This window comes from Opisthocomus hoazin, chromosome 2 (assembly GCF_030867145.1).
Source record: "Opisthocomus hoazin isolate bOpiHoa1 chromosome 2, bOpiHoa1.hap1, whole genome shotgun sequence".
In the NCBI taxonomy this organism is placed as follows: domain Eukaryota; kingdom Metazoa; phylum Chordata; class Aves; order Opisthocomiformes; family Opisthocomidae; genus Opisthocomus; species Opisthocomus hoazin.
The window spans coordinates 70333826-70355482 of NC_134415.1; the positions used below are offsets into that span (position 1 = coordinate 70333826).

General features: G+C 40.6%; 1 protein-coding gene across 2 annotated transcripts in view; it reads left to right on the forward strand.

Annotated features, from left to right (window-relative positions):
- THEMIS (thymocyte selection associated) overlaps positions 1-21657 on the forward strand; it is a 73691-nt gene that overhangs the window by 34510 nt on the left and 17524 nt on the right. The window lies entirely within an intron of this gene.

Consider the following 21657-nt stretch of genomic DNA (forward strand, 5'->3'; position numbering starts at 1 on the left):
GTGGTGTACACAAGAGATAATCTTGTGGTGTAGCAGTCCCTGTAGCCCTGCAATGCCCGCCTGAAGGACCAGCAGCAACCTGCCTGGAGCTCCTGAGGCTCCCACAAAGCCAGCTGCTGGAACTCCAGGCAGTTGCCAGGATCGCTGACTCAATCCCTGCTCAAACACCTTCAGGACTTTTCTGGGCTCTGAAGGCCAACTGGCATGAGGTGGCTGATGTCTCTGCTACTAACTCTTTTAGTCTTCAAATTTGTGGGGCTGCCTGCAGACACCATGCTGGGAGTGGGCCTTGGGGTGCTCTAACCCCCAGATCACACCCAGGAACTGCTTGGGACACTGCTGGTTGGCACGAGTTGAAACTGAGCCCAGGGATGTTTACAGGTGCTGTTTAATCAACTAGTGTTGACAGAGGCTCTGCTAAAAAAGGAAAAAAAAAGAAAAAAATGCTCATCAGAGTCACTAAAGTGTTGCATGCCGCCAATGTAAAAGAAAGGACTGATATTTCCCATTTACATTATTCCTTCCTTTGTGAAATTTGAGCTTTTGCCGTACTGTCAGAGCTGGGCATCCCAGAACTGAAAGCATCCCAAAAGGTTGGGATTATGCTGTGAAATATATTGCGCCATGAAGTGAAATAAGAACGTTGCTGTCAGTGTGACAGCAGGGTCAAATCCCAAGGGACCTGTAGGCACGACTCACATTTTCCAGAGTCCTCGCAGTGAGGAATTGCTGATTATCAGGATTATCAGGAAACAGAGAGTACTCTGGAGAGACTCATCAAATCCATTAAAATTCGTAAAGACAGTCCGAGTCCTGGGATTTCCCTCTCTGCTTTTTGAATACGTTAGTCCACAGATATGACATAAAAAGCATGGTGATAGTAAAATTAATAGTGAGGTTTATCAATTATTATATGAGGGAGCTTTTAAAGGCTGAAAACCAACGTATTTAATGTCTGTACTGTACCGAGAAAATTAATTTCCCTTCTTTATGGATAGAGTTGTATAATTTACACTGAACTTTGTCAAGGTATTTAACAGCATTATGTTCTTGTTCTACCTCAGGACATGAAATAATTTTACTGGTAAATATTTTAAATGGCAATATGTTGTGATGCTGTAGTTCAGATTTTCCTCCCATGGGTTTCTTTTTCTTTTTTTTTTTTAAATAGAAAGTAGCAAGGGATTTTAGAAGGCACAGGGTATTCTATTCTGTTATGATTTCTGTGGTGCCACCAAAAAATCAGAGCAAGGATCTCAGTCTTGCCATGACTGTAAGCAGTGGCTTGTATCAATGGTCCACCAGAAGGAGTGTGATGGAGTCTGAGTATCATTTGATAGGAGTCACTGGTGAAAAAAAGGAAGAGAAAGAAGCCTCGTCGCTAGTTTGAGGAATGCCATGCACCACCCTGATGGACAACACTGTGGCTAAAGACTGCTTAGACTGCAGTAAGTTGGACTCTAGATTAGCTAGAGTTGAAATCTGATTAATAAAACGGGATAAATCTATTTGCAATGCATCAATTTTTTTTTAACCTTCAAATTTAGGAGTCTTTGGAAAAGTAAATAATATTTTATGTGTGAAATGAAGAAAGTGTATCTGGAAGCTACTTTTACCAATCCATCTGTTTTACATAAGTGGAATATGCCTGTTCTGCTGTATTAATGAGGAAAAGAGTGGCTGAGTTTGCTTGTGAATTGCTCTCATTTGAAGGGAGATGTGCCAAGCAATGTAACAATAGTTCTACAGGAAAATTTGGCCATGTGAGGAGTGGGGTTTGCAGGAGATTGGTAGGTCTGGTTTACGTTCCCATTTCTGTCAGATGCTGCTTTGGTGACACCAGACAAATCACATAAATATCATTGCCTCAGGGTACATGAAGAAACTGCCACCTGTGAAGAAAGAGTGTGGATTTACAGCTCATTAGTTACTTTATACGGATGCTTAAAACTCAGGTAAACATGAGATACATTGCCTCACTTTCAGTCAGGGTCAGAGCTACCTCACATTTACTCTGGAGCTATAACCACACAGACAGTTGCCATGGAGTAGTTAATGAGCTGTAAAGCCACGCTCATTTACTTGGTGGCAACTTGTTCATGTACCTGTCTCTTCTGCCTATGAAATGGGACACAATGCTTCATTTTCCCATCTTGGATATTTATAGAGACAAGCATCATTTTTGCATGTATGCAGCATTTTGTGCATTGGCTACCACAATAGGAACAACAGTAACAGCAGAACAGTAATAACCACTATGAAATTCCTGGGCACCAATACATTTTAACCTTCCTTAAAAGTTTTCAATTGAATGTTAATTTACAGAAGAGGTGCAAAAATCAGGTGACTCTTGTCTAGGACAGCTGGTTTCTGGAGTGTGGTATTTGAAAGAGGAGGAAAGAAGAAAGAAGAGAGGTGTGAACTTGTCCCATTTAACATTGCAAGGTGTTAACCTTGAGGCTCACTAACAACTTTGTAAGCTTGGTCTTTTGTTAACCACTTCATAGTTTATTCTCATAGTAGATATCGGCCTTTGTGCTTGCCTTCTGCGTCTGCTATAACATATCCAGTGTCTTGGGCCTAATCTTCACCTGTTGGTTTACAGACGGTCTCGGTTAGTTTCAAGACATGAACGGTTATGGACGGAGACTCAGCTGCTTCTCAGAATGCCTCCATAAATTTCCCCAGTTTGTGGGACTTTGACAGATGATAACACACGTTAAGGTTAGTTTGTGCAAGCATGCAAGGTGTCAGAAGGGGAAGAAAATGGGGAAAATGACTGCTACAGTATGGCTTATACATATTGTTATATTGATAGGTCATACTGGATAAAAATTAGTGGGATGTAACTGATGATGTATAAATGAATGATGGACTAAAAGGCCATTTTTTGAAGTTAACCCTAGCACACAGCATTTACAGCCAACTAATTTATACTACTTGCAGTGATGGAGCAGCACCGCCATTCGGATGGAAGAGCAGATTAAGGAGGTAGGCTAGGAAGGTGAAATTGAGAACTAGTGAAACAGAAAAATGAGATATCCAGTTATCTCCTGTCAAACTGTGAAATGGGATGGGGAAGCAGAATTTATGTAGGATGGAGGGAATTAAATTTTTGTTATAAAAAGGCTTTTTTGAGGGGGAAGATTTTTCTTTCTAAATATGTTCTTTAACCCTTGTGAATATCCTAATTCATAACTATCCTGCCCTCATTGTCTCTCACATAAAAATGACAAGTAGTGTACTGTAGAAAAAGTCTGCTTTGCTTGAAACACACACGAGGATTTAAAAATATGTACATACATGGTGATTAGCATGAAATATCTGCTTTTTATCTGCTGCTTTGCACCTCACTGAACAGAGACGGCCTATAGAAGTCTTGGTTTGCCTCCTACTTACACTCCATACTGTCAACATCTGATGATGTGGACACCCAGGCTACAAACTCCTACACTACCAACAGCCACTTTCTATTCTCATGGTTCATGCGAGAAGAATGTGAATGCAAAAATGTGGAAGCTAAGAGGAGAAAAGAAACTAAGTCCTTAAACAGCAAGCTTAGATTTTGCATAAGGCTTTTCATTAGTTTGCATCTTCAGAAAACACAGAGATAAAATCCTCTCATGAAATATTGAGACCATTTCTGCCCCCTATGAATATCTGAATGGGAGAGATCTCCCTCTACCCTCCAAAATGGAAAGTAAACCTTCTCACGAATGTTATGAGTTATTGAATAATAATATGCCAGTGGTCTGATGCTGCTATTGTTGAACCTAAATGAAAAACCTTATTAATCATGGATTTGACAGCTCATTCAGTTATAATAATGTTTCCTGTCAATCCAAGCTCTCATTATAATTGGAGCTTACTTAGAAAGGAAGATGCTCCATTGACTGCTCAGATGGAGGAAAATATAGGTTTGAAAATGAAAATATCAGTCTGAATTCTGTTTCCAGGGAGCCTGCTTATGCATGTACAAGTTGGCTAACACTTTAATCCTTGCTGTGTGTCACATTTGGACGTTGCTATAATAAGATTCTCTCACTGACTAGACACCAGCTCTAGAGTCATGACAGTGAAAGTGAAAGCAGGAAGAGTAAATGAAACTTTTTCTCGGGGATGCTGGTTTATCATCACGACAACCTATTTGCAAAGAATTAACTGAAATAGATGGCTTGTCTACATAAAGAAGTGTGCTAGGCTGTGAATTTACAGTTAATTTGGTTTTCTGCATGGCCTCTTTTGTGGTCACTCAATATGCAGGAAGTATTAAATACTTCACGTGGCATTGAGAGAGGATTAAGTGGCTTCAAACCAAGGCAATTTAGTGTGCCGTAGAAGTGTTTACAAGGAGAGTTAGTGGCAAGGAACCATAAATTCATACCCTAACTTACTGCACACTATCTTTACAAACAAGGCCAGAGACAGGACAGACAGCTGAGAAGGTTATAAAGGCAGATGAATATTCAGCCTGAGACTGAAAGCACTTGGAAAAGCATCTCAAATACATGCCATTTAGAAAAGACTCTGTGGGCAAAATCTATAAATCGCATGTTGGATGCCCCAATTCCATGGGTGCAGCAGAGGGAGGCGGTGTATTTCCATGCAGGCTGCAGTTCACTAAGGACACAAAAGCCACAGGGTAAGCATAACTTAGATTGAACTTAAAGTTTGTATGGAAAGCACTTATCTAGGGCAGCTGAAATGAAAATTCCCAGAAAGTGTTCTTGTTCACTGATAAACCAATATGGTTCCAATAAACAGGAACTTAAAGAGCTTTCTAAAGAGTAACATAATGCCAGCAAACTTGGAGACATCAAATTGTTTTCACTGCCTTGCAGGGCAAGTAGCAAATAATCTGGTAACATTAGGCCAATGTACGGATCAGAAAATGGTTATAAACTAGGAAAGAAACCTGCCATTTACTGATATGAATAGTAAGCACTCCTTACAAGAAATCACAGGGGGACCTGAAAATGAAATTTTTGATGCAACGTGTTTTGAGCAAACAGAAGTTGGACAAAATCACCAGTCTACTCTGGCAGGAAATAAAGAGAGGCAAAGGAGTGAATGGGAAGCTACTGAAGCTCATGCAAAGGGTATGGCGAGTCATTTGCAGCTCTGATGTTGGACATGCATGTGCCTGATTGACTAACTGATGGACAAGCAAATTTATGTCAGCTTCAACACTCCTTCAAAACAGAGAGTTTAGGGTCACCAACATGCTGGGTTATCAGACCAATAGGAGATTTGCAGTAGTGGCAATAAGCATTTCCTTATTATGCCCAAGGACTTTTTATTCATGACCTGTGAGGTCAGTGGGGCTAGAAGGCAGGTAGTCCTAACTGCAACAAAGCCAGTCTTCCTCAGTACACATGTAGAGAAAGGTCTTCCTAATAAACCAAATGATGAGAAGAGCTAGTGTTCTGATGCAGGATGAGAATGATTTTGTGATAAATGAAACATTCAATAATGCTGTTAGCATCTAGTAGCCTTTGGGTGTGAAAAAGAAATCATAAAATTATTTTAATTATTTAATTCTCAGTTTTCACCCCAAACCTAGGCAAAATTTAGGAATATTTAGTATTTTGTGAATTAATATGCCGTTCCTGGAGCTTCATGTGCACCGATAGATGAAATATCTATTTTTCAGAGTACACATGAACTGTATGTTGTAAGGCACATGTAAGTTTAATTTAATGGAATTCATTGCATGAGTGTAAGGGCTTACTGTTTGTGTGCTTGATCCTAGAGCAGATATACACACTGGGAAGAAGAGAGTAAGCAATCTTTTCTCCCTCAGTGCCTCAACCAGACAAGGCACAGAAGGGAGAGTGCTGCAACCCGTACCAGAATTTAGTAGCCGTACTGAGACAATACGCTTGCTTCTATTATTTGTCTTCAATCTTTGCAGCTCAGCACTATCTTTTACTTTGCTTTGTGCCAAGCAGAGACAACTTTGTCTTCACTGAGATTGCAGTGCCTGAAAGAAATAAGGACAAGGCTAAGAATGAAAGTGCTGCAGAAGCGAACAGGAATAAAATTCCAAAAAAACCCGAAAAGGGCTTGTTTTGGTTTTGTTGTTGTGCACTCATTTTTAAAGTTCTTAGTCATCAGTAGCTGCCTGATTTCTCATCTCTGAATGAATGAATGAATAAAAGTCAAGATTTGTTTTGGGTGAAGTGTTAATATAGAAGAGGTTTTCTTCTATCGATGAAGTGCAAAGATCATCTATTCATAGACCAGAAGTCATCATGTGCCTCTACAACCACTCACACAGTGTAAATTTGTGGAGGTTGTGCGATGGTTTGTAAAGTGCCTGTTAGCATAAAAAAAACATAAAATACGCCATGGAACTATGTCATTCGTATGGTGCAATAATATTTCAAACAATACTTTTCACAACATATAACTTGGTCAGAAGCTGTTGAATGCATAAAATTAATACTTATATCCATGGGGTATGTGTGAAAAGGTCAAGTAGGAGACATTTTAATCCATGTTTTCAATTTGTGGCTATATGTTTACAGTAATAAATCATAGCAGCTTTCAAAAATAACAACACCACCAATAATACATGACTCTAAAATTTCTACAGACTGTGGATTAAACTAATTTGTTTTTCCTGAGCACCTAAACACATTTGCTTTATTTGTTGGTGATGATCTCTCATGTTATTGCAAAAAGAGATTTGATACCTAATGGCATAAAACATGCTAACAATTTCAAATTAATGGGAACTTCCAGCTTATTTCAAAAGACACATTGACAGGCACTGCCATCATATTTTTCATAACGTTTTCAAATGTAAGAACATTTTCGAATGTACAAATGTAATTTCTATTTGCAGATTGCAAATGTAAATACAACTTTTCACCCTGATTGCAGGTACAGCATAGCTGTAATAACATGACAGTCTGCGACACTAATTTGTTGATTTAAAAAATCCTTTACAAATGTTTTACGTGCTTACACATTGTATGCATCCCTAACCAAAATACAGTGCTTGGGTTTCTCTCAACATGCAATGTCTTTCAGATGTAACCACAAAGGAACCTCTACTCTGATATGAAAATGCCTGTCAGAGTGTTTGGTTTTTCTAGCTGACGCTGGTCATTAGACACTGCCAAATGGTTTCCTTTCTGCAACCATACTATGAGCGCTCTTTCGACTGCTGCACTGTTTGTCTAGCTGCCCAGCTATGACTACATTTTGACACCTATGTTCTGTCTTAGGCTGTCTGTTCTTGGACAGATGGACCTCCTCAGACACGTGCAGGCTTTGTTTAAGGAAGTACAGCTCCATTGGCTTTAATGGAATTCAACATTCTTCCAAGAAGTGTGAATTTGGAAGATTTGTGTTGGGAGAGGAAGATAGCATGCATGTTTCTTTAGAGCTGGGCCAGCATGCTGCAGTGACCGATGGGCTGGGACAGCCCAGTTCCAGAGAAAGGCGCCTTTGCTTAGGTGGCCACATGCGTGCTATGTCTCTAAGTTCCCGTTATGGGCTGTACTGTCTGCGGTGCCGAGAGAGCTAAGTAGATGCTTTGCAGTTAGCTGAATCACTTTGTAAATGTATTCGTGAGGTTTCCTTATTGTAGTCAGAGCAAGGATGTGTGGAGCACGTAGACAGGTATATGTAGCTATGTACATTTTTGTGTCTTGATCTGGAGCTGAACTCCACCCATGAGGTAGTAATTAACTCAAACTGAACAACAGGCATCTCTTTTTCATGATAGAGCTGTGATTTGTGCATTTGTGTAGGTAAAGGGTCACCACGTTATGCCCGCTGGTACACAGGCAGCCCATCAGCAGTTCAAGCAAAGCCCTGATTCTATGGCTGTGTTGACTGGGAAACTGCAGCGTTGTGCAGGTACAAGGTCTCAGTGACAAGGTGAAACCCTGGTTCAGAAGTAAGTGCTTCAACAAGCAAAAGCTGAGGCTTAGGTGTGCCTGTGTCATCCAGGAACCTAAAACACACCCATCTGTAGAGGAAAAATCACACTCTCAGAGGACTGTTTTCATCCCCAGCCTATGAGCTGCTCTAGTGCCTTGCCTTTTTGGCTCTCCCAGGTATGAGGCATGTGTCTTCATCTCTCAGCTTTGTTTTGGAGTCTCACGGGGTCTGGAAGTTTGGCCATATGCATAGCAAGGATGAAGTTCATTCCTGCACAGAAGCAGGTATAAACATAATTTAATTTACAAGTAGATCCTCAAAACAAAGGTTTGAGGACCCATACTTTCCTTCTGTGCACATTTCATTCCTACTGAAGTGAGAAGACACTCAGCAAAAATATATAAGTAAGCATTTAATGGAATTACTTAGTAGGGCTGGAAAAATTTTGTGTTTGTCAGATTTGTTTTTCTTGAATAAAACTAAATGTTGTCATGCCAATTCTCCCTAGACAAAGTAAGAATTTAAATACAAGCTAGTCCTCCTGTTTCCACAGCTCTTGCAATGCCAGTAAATGAAGGGCACACTGGATTGTAGGATGTCTAACAGATCTTTGTTTTCATCCACCACTTTGCTCTTGTAGTATTTTTTACAACAAAAACTAGGGGCACAGATGAGAAGATGCATGCATGCTGCAAAGGCATCAGAAACACTGACCACTCACAAGTGACAGCTGTGGCTTTTCTTTTTTTAACTCTTATTTAAAACAGGTTGTGTTTGCTTAGTGGCTGAATCTTTGTTTGAAGTCTTGAAATTCTTGAAGAGTGTCCTTTGCCCTCTGCAAACATGCACACACACAGTAAGTCAGAACAGATGAAAAGGGTTTATTCTGACAGTCTAACCCTATAGCATGGCCCATGCTTTTCTTACAACAAGATGAATAACGGGGATTTCTGAAGCTTTCATCTTCACTCCAGGTGAAGAAGTAAAGTACCAGCTTGAATTAAAAAAACAATTCCAATAAGCTTTTAATACCTTTCATCTGACAAAGAAAACTTTAATTACATGAATTTACATTTGAAAAATCCATTTACATTGGAATAAATATGTATGGTTTGTACTCTTGCTATAAATTCTGATTCCTATATTCTGAAACATAGTGCATGTCAATATGTCCGTTCAGCTTCCATCTCAGCTATAAAAGAGTATCCATGTATTGTGGCTTTCCGTTCCTCATTGGTACATGAACTGTAACAATATGTTAAAAATCTGCCCCCTACAGATAGGGTTGTAAAACGGAATACGTCCTCTCACCTCCCTCTCCCTCTCCCTCTCTCTCCTTCTCGCTCTCCCTCTCCTTCCTCTTGAATATTGCCAAATGTAGCACGACAGAAATACAAAATATTTGAGCTGTCCTTTTCTTTTTGAATATTATCAATCCATTTCATTCATGCTTATTACACAAGCATCTCACTGTATTGAACTTCTGTCCTAGATAATTTTCAATGGTAGATAAAGAAATCATCCACAGAATAATGTGGTATTGAAATTCTTTTTTTCTTTAGTATTTAATAAAAATAAAATGTTGATACAAATTGAATTAGTGGTAAGAAAACAGGAGCATAGCTGTTGGCTTCCCAACATTCCCAAGGAACTTTTAACAAGTGAACTGTCTTGATGCACGTCGGCAGGTAGAAGTACCATTACCTAATGTCTGCCGAGAAGAAAAAAAAGAAGGAAAAAAAAAGCAATATTGCTTCACCTTTGAAGGACCATCAACGTATCACTGAAAGATGAATAGCCTAGTTGTAGTCCCTCTGTTTGAAGGGATCATAACGGGTTGCAATAAAGTACAAATGTTTTGGCTCCAAGGCAATGTTGAATGCAGCCATGTTGTTGAGTCAGTGATAGCGTCTTGGATTCTCTTCTTTAAGAGTTTAGAGGCACAGCTCCTTCTGGCTGCAATTTGTACCACTTCTATTTTTTTCCACAAGGCTTTAAATTCCATTACAGCAAAAATTAATTTTTTACCACTCTTTTGTGACTGATACGCATTCAGGCAGGAGATTACATCCCATTTGTGGATACTAACAGCACATACTATTGGTGTGAGGAGTGTGCTCATACCTACTCTACTGCTGGTGCTTCTTTTTACAAAGATTTATGTTCTCCACTAAGGGACCTGAAAGCTCAGAAAGTACACTGGCTCTGACAATAACTAATATTAAGGAATTTTTTTTTTCGCTTTAAATGTGAGCGTATCTAATTTTTATGACCATTTTCCCTGCTGGCATTTGTGGCCTTTAAAGCCAAAATTGCAGCAGTTTTATGTAAGCAGCCTAGAAGTCTTGCTTATAGAATTCCCTTGTTCTACATGGCTCATCCTTGTGATTCCTCTTCTTGAGAGCTGAAAAGTCTCTTCCTATCGCTTTATGAATCTATATATGGATTGTCCAGATCTACAAATGTTGTAAAATCCTTGAGTCACCGGAGATGCCCAGAGGATGAATAATTTAAACAAAAACAATCAGGATTGGGTTGGTGTTTTACAGGCAAAAAAAGTCTTTTCCCCATACTCTTTTCCCTTCTAGTGCATAAATTATTCCTCCGGCGTTAGCGGAGCTGTGCTAATTTATACCCACAGAGGACTTGGTCTCAAAAGTCTAATTTAGATGACAACACTGAAGTGCAGAGACTTGCCATTTTTATTTGTATGTAAAGTACCATGCACTCAAGTAGTGGTATGTCATTAAATTATTTCTAGAAAATAAATTGCCATTTGGAAGGCTTGCTCTGGGGTGAAATTATATCTTTTTGTATGACTTAAGACAGATGCAATGAGTTAATCTGAACAGCTCCTCTTCACTTCCCTAATTTTGTTCTCTCTTCTATCTTCCGTCTCTCCTCTGCTGAGCATGCCTTCCTCACTACATCTGACTAAAATAAATACGTCCTTGGATGGTAGCTCATGTACTTTGTTGCAATGTTCCCTCTGTTCTGAAGGGCCTCGGTAAAAAACATGGTAGCAAGGCATAAAAGTGGTCGATGTCAGCTATAGCTCCTGGGGCAGCTAAAAGCTGTATGATAAGAAGACTGTTTTAAGCCATCAAATCTCCCTCTTTCTTGGCTGTAAGTTTTTTGCTGCACAGCACAGAATTTCACCCTAAGGTTTTTGACTGAATAATGATGGATTTGACAACAGTCTCACCTGCACACTGGACATGTAACCATTAATGAGGCACGTCATTTCAGAGGAACCGTGCAATTAAGACAGCTGATTTACTTCTGCTTTTCAGGTCTTATGTTGGTAATTTCATAAAGGCTGCGTTCTTGTTTTGGTGGTCAGTTTTCTCCTCACCATTAACTGCTGGAGTATTTGCCTTAGTGGTATGTGAGGCACGCTTCCACATAGCCCTGGTCCAGCTCTGTTGCTGCCATTCATGCACATTAGCCTTTCCTTCTGACAAAATTAATTTGGAGTCCGCAGGATAGCCATGTACATATGTAAATGCTGGTAAACATGAGAGGGCTGCCTTGTTTGCAAACAGCAAAGATGAGATAATCTTTGCTGAAAAAAAAAAACTGCAGAAAAAACTGTATCAAGGTTAAGGCTGGTGTTGCAGTTGATGTAACTGAAATGGAAAGCTTATGTGGCCTGTAAAGACATTATGGGAAGTGGGGGAAGCTATGCACTGATCCTATTGCTTACTAGTATTTGATTTTGTGCCTGTCATTTAATCTCGATATTCATCAACGCTTACCTGCCTTACAGCCCAGTGGAATACAGTGTACTGCATTCTGCTTTCTGTTTCATGTAAGCCAGGTCCCCGCGGTGTCTCAGGTAACACCAGGAGCCGGTTGGTAATTATTGTCATGGTGACCAGAATATACAGTGAAGCCTCTCAAAAGGCAACTCTTTGTCTTGAGGAATCAGTTTTATGTTTTCTCAGAGGTTTTAATAAAATGGGGTTCAGATAAACACACTTCTGCAAGGACACCAGTTTTTCATGATAGACGAGACTGTTGCTGGAGGCAGGATTCTTTCAATAGTATGTACAGAGATGAAAACTGTTTTCTTTATTGGCAGACTGTATTTAAATCAACTCATCTTTGCACCCTTAACCATAACTTAGTGGAAGTTTTCTCACCTCAGACCTCTGCCTCATTTAGAAGGTTTACAGCATTCCAGATTCAAAACATGGATTTTTTATAAACATAAATATTTGTGCATGCGTGTGTCTATTTTATCTAGACAAATAACCTAAGGCAAGGGGGGGGGGGGGGGGGTTCCACACTGGTTTTGCATTGGCTATACAAGAAGACTGTAAAAGGATAATACAAAAAGAGAAGAGAACAAAAGACTACTGCTATAAGGATCCTGGGGAGGTATTTAATACTACTGCAGCCGTCTGTAACTTCAGTTTCTAGGCAGCTGGAGAGCTGCTCACACCTGGGGCCTTGCTTTGGCCAATCACCCAAAAACAGGAGTGGGATATTTGGATGAAATGAAATTCCTCTAGGAAACGGTGTGGCAGTAAAGACCCCTTGCATGGATATTGATAGTCATTGTAATACCTACAGGGCCATGCGGAGGGAGAGTCTTGGGGACTTTGAGCCCTGCAGAAACATGCAGTGAGCTGCAGTCCCAGCAGACATTCTCATGCTCTAAATAGATGGAGAACGCATGGCAGAGGGCACAGGCAGCAGATGATTTGCCTGCAGTCACTCAGCAGGTTAGTGGCTAGGTTTCTTGGCTAGAAGACCTGTTTCATCCCGAACTAAATCTCTGGAGAGAAATTTTTCTCTGTAGTTTTGGGGAAGAAAATTAGACTTAGATCCCAGATAGAAAGTTTGTCAAACCATCAGCCTAAAAACTGCATTCGCAGCAACCATAATATTTTTTAATTCAACAGTCTGTTGTTCAGGTTGAATCAATGCTGTCCTTGGAAGGACGCACTGGTCAGGAGAGTGCAGTGTGTCCCTGTACACCTACACCAAAGCCTAGCAAGAAGTTCTGTGCTAGACTAGCCTTGTGAAATACTATTAGGTATTATTTTTGCAAAATTATTCTGAAGAAGTTAGAGATCATCACCAGACAGCTCTTTCATAGATGATGCCCACTTTTGTACAGATAGCAGGAAGTAATCTGCCACCTTACTCTCCTGGAAGTCCCTCCACCTCCTCTGTTTATAGTGGAAAGACAAAATATAGGCAGGTAAGAAGAAATCCTGGAGCAAGTGACTACTGTACTCAGCTCTCCTCTGGAGTAAAATACTCAAGAGACCCTTTTATGACAATGTGTGTTACAACTGTTTCCACCATGCCCATGAGAGAGCTAATTCCGAGCACTACCTGAAAGATTTTGGTCAGAAACAAAATAAATGTTTTTTAAAAAGTAATTTTAAAAGGAAATATTTGAGATGGGCAAAAAAGGGTTATTTTAGCAAAAGGTAAAGACTAGTCTCCTTAACTACTGCTTTAAGTCTTTAAAAGACATGGCAGCCATTGATAACGAGCAGCAGTGACAAAGCGTGTGGCTCTGTTCCTGCCTCTATGCGTTATCTGCCTCTACCTGTTATTCCTGCCTCTGTTAAAATGTGATCTGAATCAGTTGTTGAGGAACAGTATTGGGGCTTAATCAGCCTTTGGATATTACGCCTCAGTTACACCACCTGCTCAGTAAAGTAACACCTGCCTACACTGCAAATCCACAATGGGTCTTTGATTTTGCTTTGTCTTCCACTCTGGGCTGTGACTTCATAATATACCAAGCAAAATCAGATTCTTGTTGATTTTATTAAAGGCGCATGTGATGCATTACTAACAAGTAATAAATAACTAAATAAACCTTTCCACCCATAAGAATAAAAGCTTCACTGATCCCGATGTATTTACTTGAACCTCGGTTGATTTCCCTACTTTTATCACTAGCAAGACAAAAGTAGCCATCAGGAACAAAAGATGTGCAAGACTCTGGAATAAAACAGAGTATATTAATGAAATGTCCTCAGCAGAGAGCCTATTACGGTATCTGTCCTCTCTCCTGTATCACTGCAGAGCTAAAAGTGATTGATAATAACCTTGTAGTTACTGTACAATTTGCTTACAATTTTATAGTTGCAGCCATGGCATTGATCTACAGTTAAATGAGATAATTCCTGTGTGCTATCTTGCCAGTCTGCCAGGAGCAATGTACCATTTGTACCTGTAAAGTCACAAAAAATGAATACCCGCTTGAATCCAGGGCTTAATATAGAAGTTTTAGATAGCTACATTATGAAATTGCTATAAAGAATATTCTTAAGTTTGTAAGAGAAATGTGATGAGGACTATTTAAACCTAGAAATTTCTAGCCGTAATACTGCTTTTATCAGTAGAGTATTTTACAGCCTCTGCTTTCTTCCTCTCACTATATGAATGTTGCAAACCATTTTTTCTGGGGAAAAAAAAAGGGAAACTTTGTCACTGCAGTCTCAGTACCATTAAGTTTTAAGGCATTGGAAAATGTTTATGCAACACTTACTAAATTAATCTGCAAAACCAGTAGATTACTAAAAATATTGAAATATGCTGGTTTAAAATACAAGAACTTCTCTTCTTTTTTAAGTCTCAAACATATGTATGATGGATTGAAATTAAAGCTCTTAGAAATTTTGCTCGAAAATTCCAGGGTAATCCTACTTTGGACTAGAAACCAGGCAGTTCAGCGAAGGCCGCCTGAAGCTTACAAAGATATGCATAAATCTTCCACCAAATTTCTTCCCAAATATCTCCTTTCACCCAGCCCCCAAAACCTAAAATGAAACTTTTGAGTCACAAAACCGCACAGACCACCTCCTGCAAAGGTTTGTTAAAACCAGTGCATGTTGAAACTCACTGTCTTCAGAGACTTCTACACTGCAAGTGTGGCTTCTTCTGCCTCCCCGGGCCTAGCTCTCACTTGCACTGAAGTCTCCTTTTGCTCTCCCAATATAAAATGGGGCCTGAAAATGGGAGCCAGCTGCTGCCACAGGGGAATATGTTTCCTGTTGTAAACACGCCGCTTACAGAGGTGGCCAAATGGGCTAGGGGGAGTCAGAAGCTGTGGACCTGATAAATTCTAGTTCGGAAGGAGGCATTGGGGGTATACTCAGGTTGCCTATGACACAGCTTTTTAACTCACAGCATTTTGTTTCCATGATTTCAGTCAAGAACGCTGAATTTGGGACTGTCACAGGGAATGAGTAGTGCTGAAGGGAAGGCTTCTGCTGGCAAGCAGGGTTGTGTCATCCATAGACTGTTGCCACCTCACAGATGCTCTCCAATGATCCATGTGAAATTAATGAGAGATTTTAGTCCAGCACCAGGTAGATTAGAGATTTTTCTCCCAAGAGCTATTGTCACATGCAGTGTTGCCTGCTGTCGAGCTTATTAGTTATCCAAGAAGCTGAAATAAGTGTTGGAGGGCGAAGCTAACCTAAGATCTGCGTTATTTACATTCAAATGTCATCAGGCACCCAGAAAACATAGACGAATTTGTTAGTTTTGAAGTTTTCTACACCTAAAAGTAAGTAAAAGACTATTTGACCACAGAATTAATGGTAACAAGCTGTACAGTCTTCTTTTATTCTTGTTAGCCTCCTCATAAGTCCACAAAGAAGCAGATAAATAAATGATGTCAAATTATTTTCTCTATTTGTTATTTGAATTTTGGTAGCACCCACAGTATGTTAAACACTGACCTCATCTGCGAAAAAATATCATTCCTTCCCTGAATACTTTTCGGTTTAAGACATACAGAATTTGTGTATGTGATAGATGATTTGTCTATGTTCTATCATTTCCTTAGTACCGAAAATATGATTTGCTGTAGAAAATACTGAGCCCAAGATGCTGATCTTGCCAACTCTCAGGCTTGTACAATACCACAGTGAGATTTTCTGTTTGCCAAATAGGATTGTTCACTGTAGTAAACTTAAGTATGTGTGAATGTGTTGGCAGGGTCAAAGCCTCTAAGGCTCTGCTCCTGTAAACACCTACACATGCGCATAGTTATACTCACACAAGGATGCACACTGATTTTAATAGACTAATTCACTCCAGCTGCTTAGATATTTTTCTTGCATTAATCTGTTTCTCACTGGGGCAAGAAGACAACAATAGCCAAAACCAGCCAAATGCTTTTGAGAACTTGTGTTGCTTTCACTAAACGCTCAGCAAGCCATTTTTCAACCCGCTTGAAACAAGCACCGGCCATCTCATCTTTCTGCAACTTGGCAGGGGTCATTTCAGGTTTGCCATTTTGTTTCAGCTCTGACAGCTTCACTTGTGCCTCTTTTTTTTGCGTGATCTACAGCAACCCTGATCTGCTCATGGTTGCTGGCGAAGGCACCAGTGGGAGACAGCCCAGCCTGTCCTGGACTGGAACATTTTTTCATCTACTCAGTGCCATGCCCCTCTACAACACCATACTTCCAGTCTCCATTTTTGGTGAAAGACACAGAAAAGAGCAGCTCTGGAGAAAGAAATCACTTCTCACAGCTGGCTGTGGGAAACTTACCGAGCCCCATGTTTCTAGCTGGCTGCTCCGGGCAGTTTCCCAAGGCAGCAACAACTAACTCCTGCCACGTCAGCCACAAGGCCAACCTCCTCCTCTCCTGCCTGCCACCATTTTGCAAAGCAGATGAAGGAAATGAGGGGAGGTTGGAGATCAGCAGTCATTTCAGCAGAGAAAAAAGAAGTCCTGCTGCTGACAACACTGCCAGTTTGATCAGACACACTGTGTTTTTTCTCCTGGAGCTGAAGCGTAAGAGCCAAGTCGGCAGGTCTGTGGGACAAGCGTGCAACACCACTTACAAGCTCCTCTGCAATGTGGTGCATGAAAGCTTTACTAATAATCTGATGTGTGACACATACTATTGAGGGGAGGTCTAGTCTGCATGTTTGAACTACTTGCTGTTGGTAAGATGGAGACAGTTGTCTTTCTTGTGGAGGTAATAGGACAACAAACATTACCTCTCAAGACTGGCACAAGATTGATGTCATAATAATCTCTTTTAAAGCCTTCTGTGTGCTTGTTTGGTGTCATTTCAATTTCAATCTCCTGAGAAGAAAGTATTCATACCAGAAGAAAAGACCTGGCTGACCACCTAAATGTTGAGCACAAAACCTCAGGAGAAGACAGCATTCTATTTTTAAAGGCTGCCTGCAGAACTGAAAAGCAAATGGACAATTAAGCTTCATTCAAAAACTGAATGAGATCAAATTTTAGACTGCAGAAATAAAACCTCTTCTAAATTCCCAAGGTAATTCAGTGGACTGAGGAATCCAAAGCAGTCCTGTGTGATTAAACTCATTAGAGTTACGCGGCTCTTTGTCCTCAGAGCAAAATGAAAAGCGCTTTCTTGTCAAAAGCATTGTCCACCAAGCTGTTATTTATTTGCTCAAAGAACCTTCTATCTGGTATATATCTTTGGTCACTGTGGCAAAGCCCTCTGAAGATCTAGTGGTTGCCCTTATTGCTCAGAATTTAACAGCTGTGTCTGTGCCTAGACACGCGACACAGCAGGACTATCCATGGCAACAGCTGCTTAATGCATTGGTCAGCTGCAACGGTGCTTAAAAACCCACCAAAGTGGATGTCTTCTTTGGCTTTGCAAATATAGTACAGGAATTATTTACGTCATTATTTTGGTTAAGCAATGCAGATACTTCTCATTTGGAATGCCTTCTGCACATAGGCTCTTGCAGAAAAATATTAAACAAGTGGTTTAAAAGGCCTGGTTTAGTACACTGAGACTATATGCAAAGTTCAGACAATATTTCATGAAGTTGGACATATTCTGAATACAAATAAATGTGAACTGAGGAGAAGCAACATCCACTTTCAGGGCTGAGTAATCATTAGTGTCATCTGCAGAATGGCGGAACTAACAACTGAGGTTTTATCAGGGTATCATTAGTTTTTAAGACAAATGCTTGCTTAAAATGGCTGAAATTTCATGCTCTCCTTTTGAGCTACTACACTCAACGAACAGATGTGAGAAAAAACCTTCAGTGAGATTAATGAAATCCCGATTCTCCTATTTTTAACCCAAGCAAGCCAATCTTTATTTTAATTGAAGTATCATTTTATAACGAAGAAATTGTCCCATATGAGAAAGAGACAAGGAGTGAAAGGAGACTTACTTGTCAAGCATGCCGTCTGACTAAGAATAAAATCTGTTTTAAAGGTCTAAAAATTACCAAACTATTTAAATACCTTAGATTTTATCACAGAACTTTCTGTGTGTGACAAAAATAAGCCACAGGCATTGGCTTCTGAGGAGCATGGTTCTCTTAATTATAAGCGAAAAGCATCAATATTTACTTAATGGACTGTTCACACCCAATCTACCATAGCTGTGATAAGAACACTGTCACTGTTAGGTGGACTACAAAGAAACTGTCTGCTCAAGGCAGGTGACTGGGAACATGACTGTGCCTGTAGAACAGTGGCAATCAGTTTGCTGAAATCTGATTTGAACACAGTTTTGTCACCTTCATCATCAGTGCCAGGGGAACCCATCAGGTGACAAGGTGGATCCTGACAATGCCATGCACTGAGAACATATGGAAGAGATTGCCCCAGGGACTGAGAATGAAAGAGATCTTTTGGTCTTTCCTGTGAGCTTGAAGACTGATATTCCCCAAGGACTGTGTGAGGACATCAACAAGACCATCAAATACAGATCTTACATTCACCATGTGATTCACCCAGGCCTTCTGTCTCAACTGGAAGTACTTCCCTGCCCTGCACAATACATCCAAAAGATCAGAGCAATGAAGACAAATTTCTTATATCTTCAAGTTCATCTGAACTTCCTTGGTGGTCTGTAGGAGCTGACCTGTTTCAACTGACCTGTCAAGGGTATCATCTCATGTCTCACCACTGGGCATGCTATCTCAAGCCAGGCAGTCTTGAAACATCAAGTGATCCAGACTGAAGAACTCCTCAGAGGGTTTGTTACCTGCTTGCAAAGGATTGTGCCTTACTGATCCCCTCCAAGCTCCTGCAGGAAGTTTGAACTGAGGTTCAGCAGCAACAGTAGCCGTGAAGGCCCAAGGTGGCACTGCCCAGCATTGATGAACAGATGCTTCCACACTCTGGTTCTGATAGCTCCCCTAAGAGCTTGAACCATAGGTCCCTGATGCTCTTTAAGAACAATAATACAGTGTCTTGCAGTAACAGGCTGAAAAATGACAACACACCACACCACATTAAGTCAGTTCACCTGAGCTGCTGGCTTGTGTCCTCACAGACCTGCTGAAGAGATTGTGTGCACTCTGAGATCCCATGTTGGCTGTCCCTCACAGCGAACACAGTCTTTGCCTTTCACCACGAGCTGGGGGAAGGAGTGGGGCATATCTGTCAAAACTCCATGTTGTTTCCTTGTTAGGCGTGCTGTATACCTATCACACAATACATTTATGTAGTATTTGTGAGGGATGGGAGGAGGAGGAGGTGGTGAACAGCTTGGAGGTCCATTTTCTGCTCCCTTTCTGAAATATTCAATTCCAGACATGAAATAGTATGTGCATTTGGTTTACACAAGAGTGTTCACATTCACCAAAATAACGCGTGATTTATTCCCCAGTTGAAATAACTTTGAGAACTTGTGTAAAAGAAAAAACTTCTCTTTCCTAACTGACTTCCACTTTCTTCTCTCCCATATAAAGTTTTTTTCATTGTTTTATGTGTTTAGTAGTTGTGAAACAATTTTAGATTTAGATTGTGCTTAATCCTTTCTCATCTGATTTATCTCCAGTTTCAGTGCAAAAGCCAGTATAATTTTAAGAGGCAATACTGGGGGAATTTTAGTTTACTTGTATTTTACTTTAGCTATAACTTAAGCCCTAGTTCTGCAGCGCAGATAGTTGGTACATTTTTATGCTCATCTTTTTAATAGTATCCTAAATAAACAGAATACATTGAAAATGAGTAACTACTGTCTCCAGAATAGTTCCTTTAAGAGGAACAGAAATTAGTGTCAAGGAGACCATCACATTCACCACGAGGGAAGAAAACACGTAATTGCCACGTAACCACCAGGAAGAAGATACAGAAGGCAAGGCACAGTGATGCTGTGTTGGAAGACACCTGTGGTACGGCACATCCATCTGTGTGCCATAAATGAAACCATCGTGCATTAATATGAACATGCACATTACAGGCCTTGGCTTCCACAATACAATCCAAAATGACTGAATATAAACCTTCTTCTGCTAGTCAACATTTCTTAGTGTATGAGCAAAGTACCACCGTCATTGGTTTCCATGCTGATTAACAGGATGACTTTCCAGTTGTTTTGCTGAAAGCCAAAAAATAACAGGCTGGGATTTGTACAGATCCTCTCTTCTCACCTGTCTCTTTTTGAACGGGCTTGAAAGGCCTTATAAATGGCACAGAGGCATAGCTCTGAAGACTGCTGGAGTGCCAAGTCCGTCCTACAAACCCAGCTCTCTGGAGAGAATCTAGAAATGGAGTAGATGTAACAAAAGCGCTGGAAAACAGTGATGAGCAGAGGAAGACATTTAATTCTCATCCTCGCAGCTTGGTATTGAGGTAGCTCAGGGTTTGAATCTACAGCCTGGCTCTGAAGTGGGCTGGTGACCAGAGCCTGCTGTTTGCCCTAGAGATAACCTGGGGAGAGCTCTCAGGCTTCCCGTAGCTCCAGCCAGCCCCAGTGCCCAGGAGGGAGGGCGGTTCGGGGACAGAGCGAGGGCGCTAGAAGTGGGCACACTGTATTACACAGATTCATTTCGATATTGGGGAGCAAATGCTCTTGCAAGTCTTACCTCCCTTTAGTTTTCCCCCACACACACTGAGTTGAGGAAATTCAAAATCTAAAATGCCAACAGATAGAAACAGACGAAAAGGTCCTCTATTAACAGTTTTGATAAGTACTTGTAATTAGAAGTGAATTGTTTCGCGGGGGGAAGGCACTTCCCAAATTGACAGAAGTTCCAGGATGCAAACGTCCTTCCTGAGGAGGAAGAATCCAGCTCCTCCCCAGGACAGTTTTCAGTATTGACAACAAACCAAAACCCTCTGTGACTTGGCCAGGTTTGCTAACCACCGGTGTGCAGTTTAAGACAGCTGCGAGTGAATTCAGTGTCAGAGCTTCAAAATTATGTCAGAGAATAAAGAACAAAGAGGGAAGTGAAAAATGGGGCAGAACAGTTTCTTTCTGCCAAAACAGAGTAGCTTCAGGTGGGCAAGCTGAAATATTTATATACTCGTACCTCTGTGTACATTTATACATGTATACGTGTGCGAGAAGGCAAAATTCTGGAAAGGATCCAAATGTTGCAGAAATACCTGTTAGAATAAGAATGCATTTTACTAATAAAATAACCCATTTTTCTTTTCGCTCCTGCTGTTACATTCCCCACTGTGGCCTGGAAACCAGATGATTTTGAAAAGCAAGAAGCCTCATCCTGAGTTCAGCCATGACTAAGTAAATCTAGAATAATGATTCTGAACTGCAGGGAATGACTCCAGGTTTACACCCAGTTTCTGAGACTGGAATCTGATCTCAAGTATTTAATTCCTATCAATGTGGTGTCCTGCTGCGTTCCTGAGGCTGCTGTCTGCCACGCACAGCATTTTCTGTCATGCAGTAAGAGGAAGCACAGCGTGAGCTCTGCAGCTGGACTTGCAGACTCACGCTAGGAAGGGCAGCACAGAAGTAAGAACTTGAAAATAATTTATTTTAAAAATCTTGCCCCCTCTCTCCTCCCCTC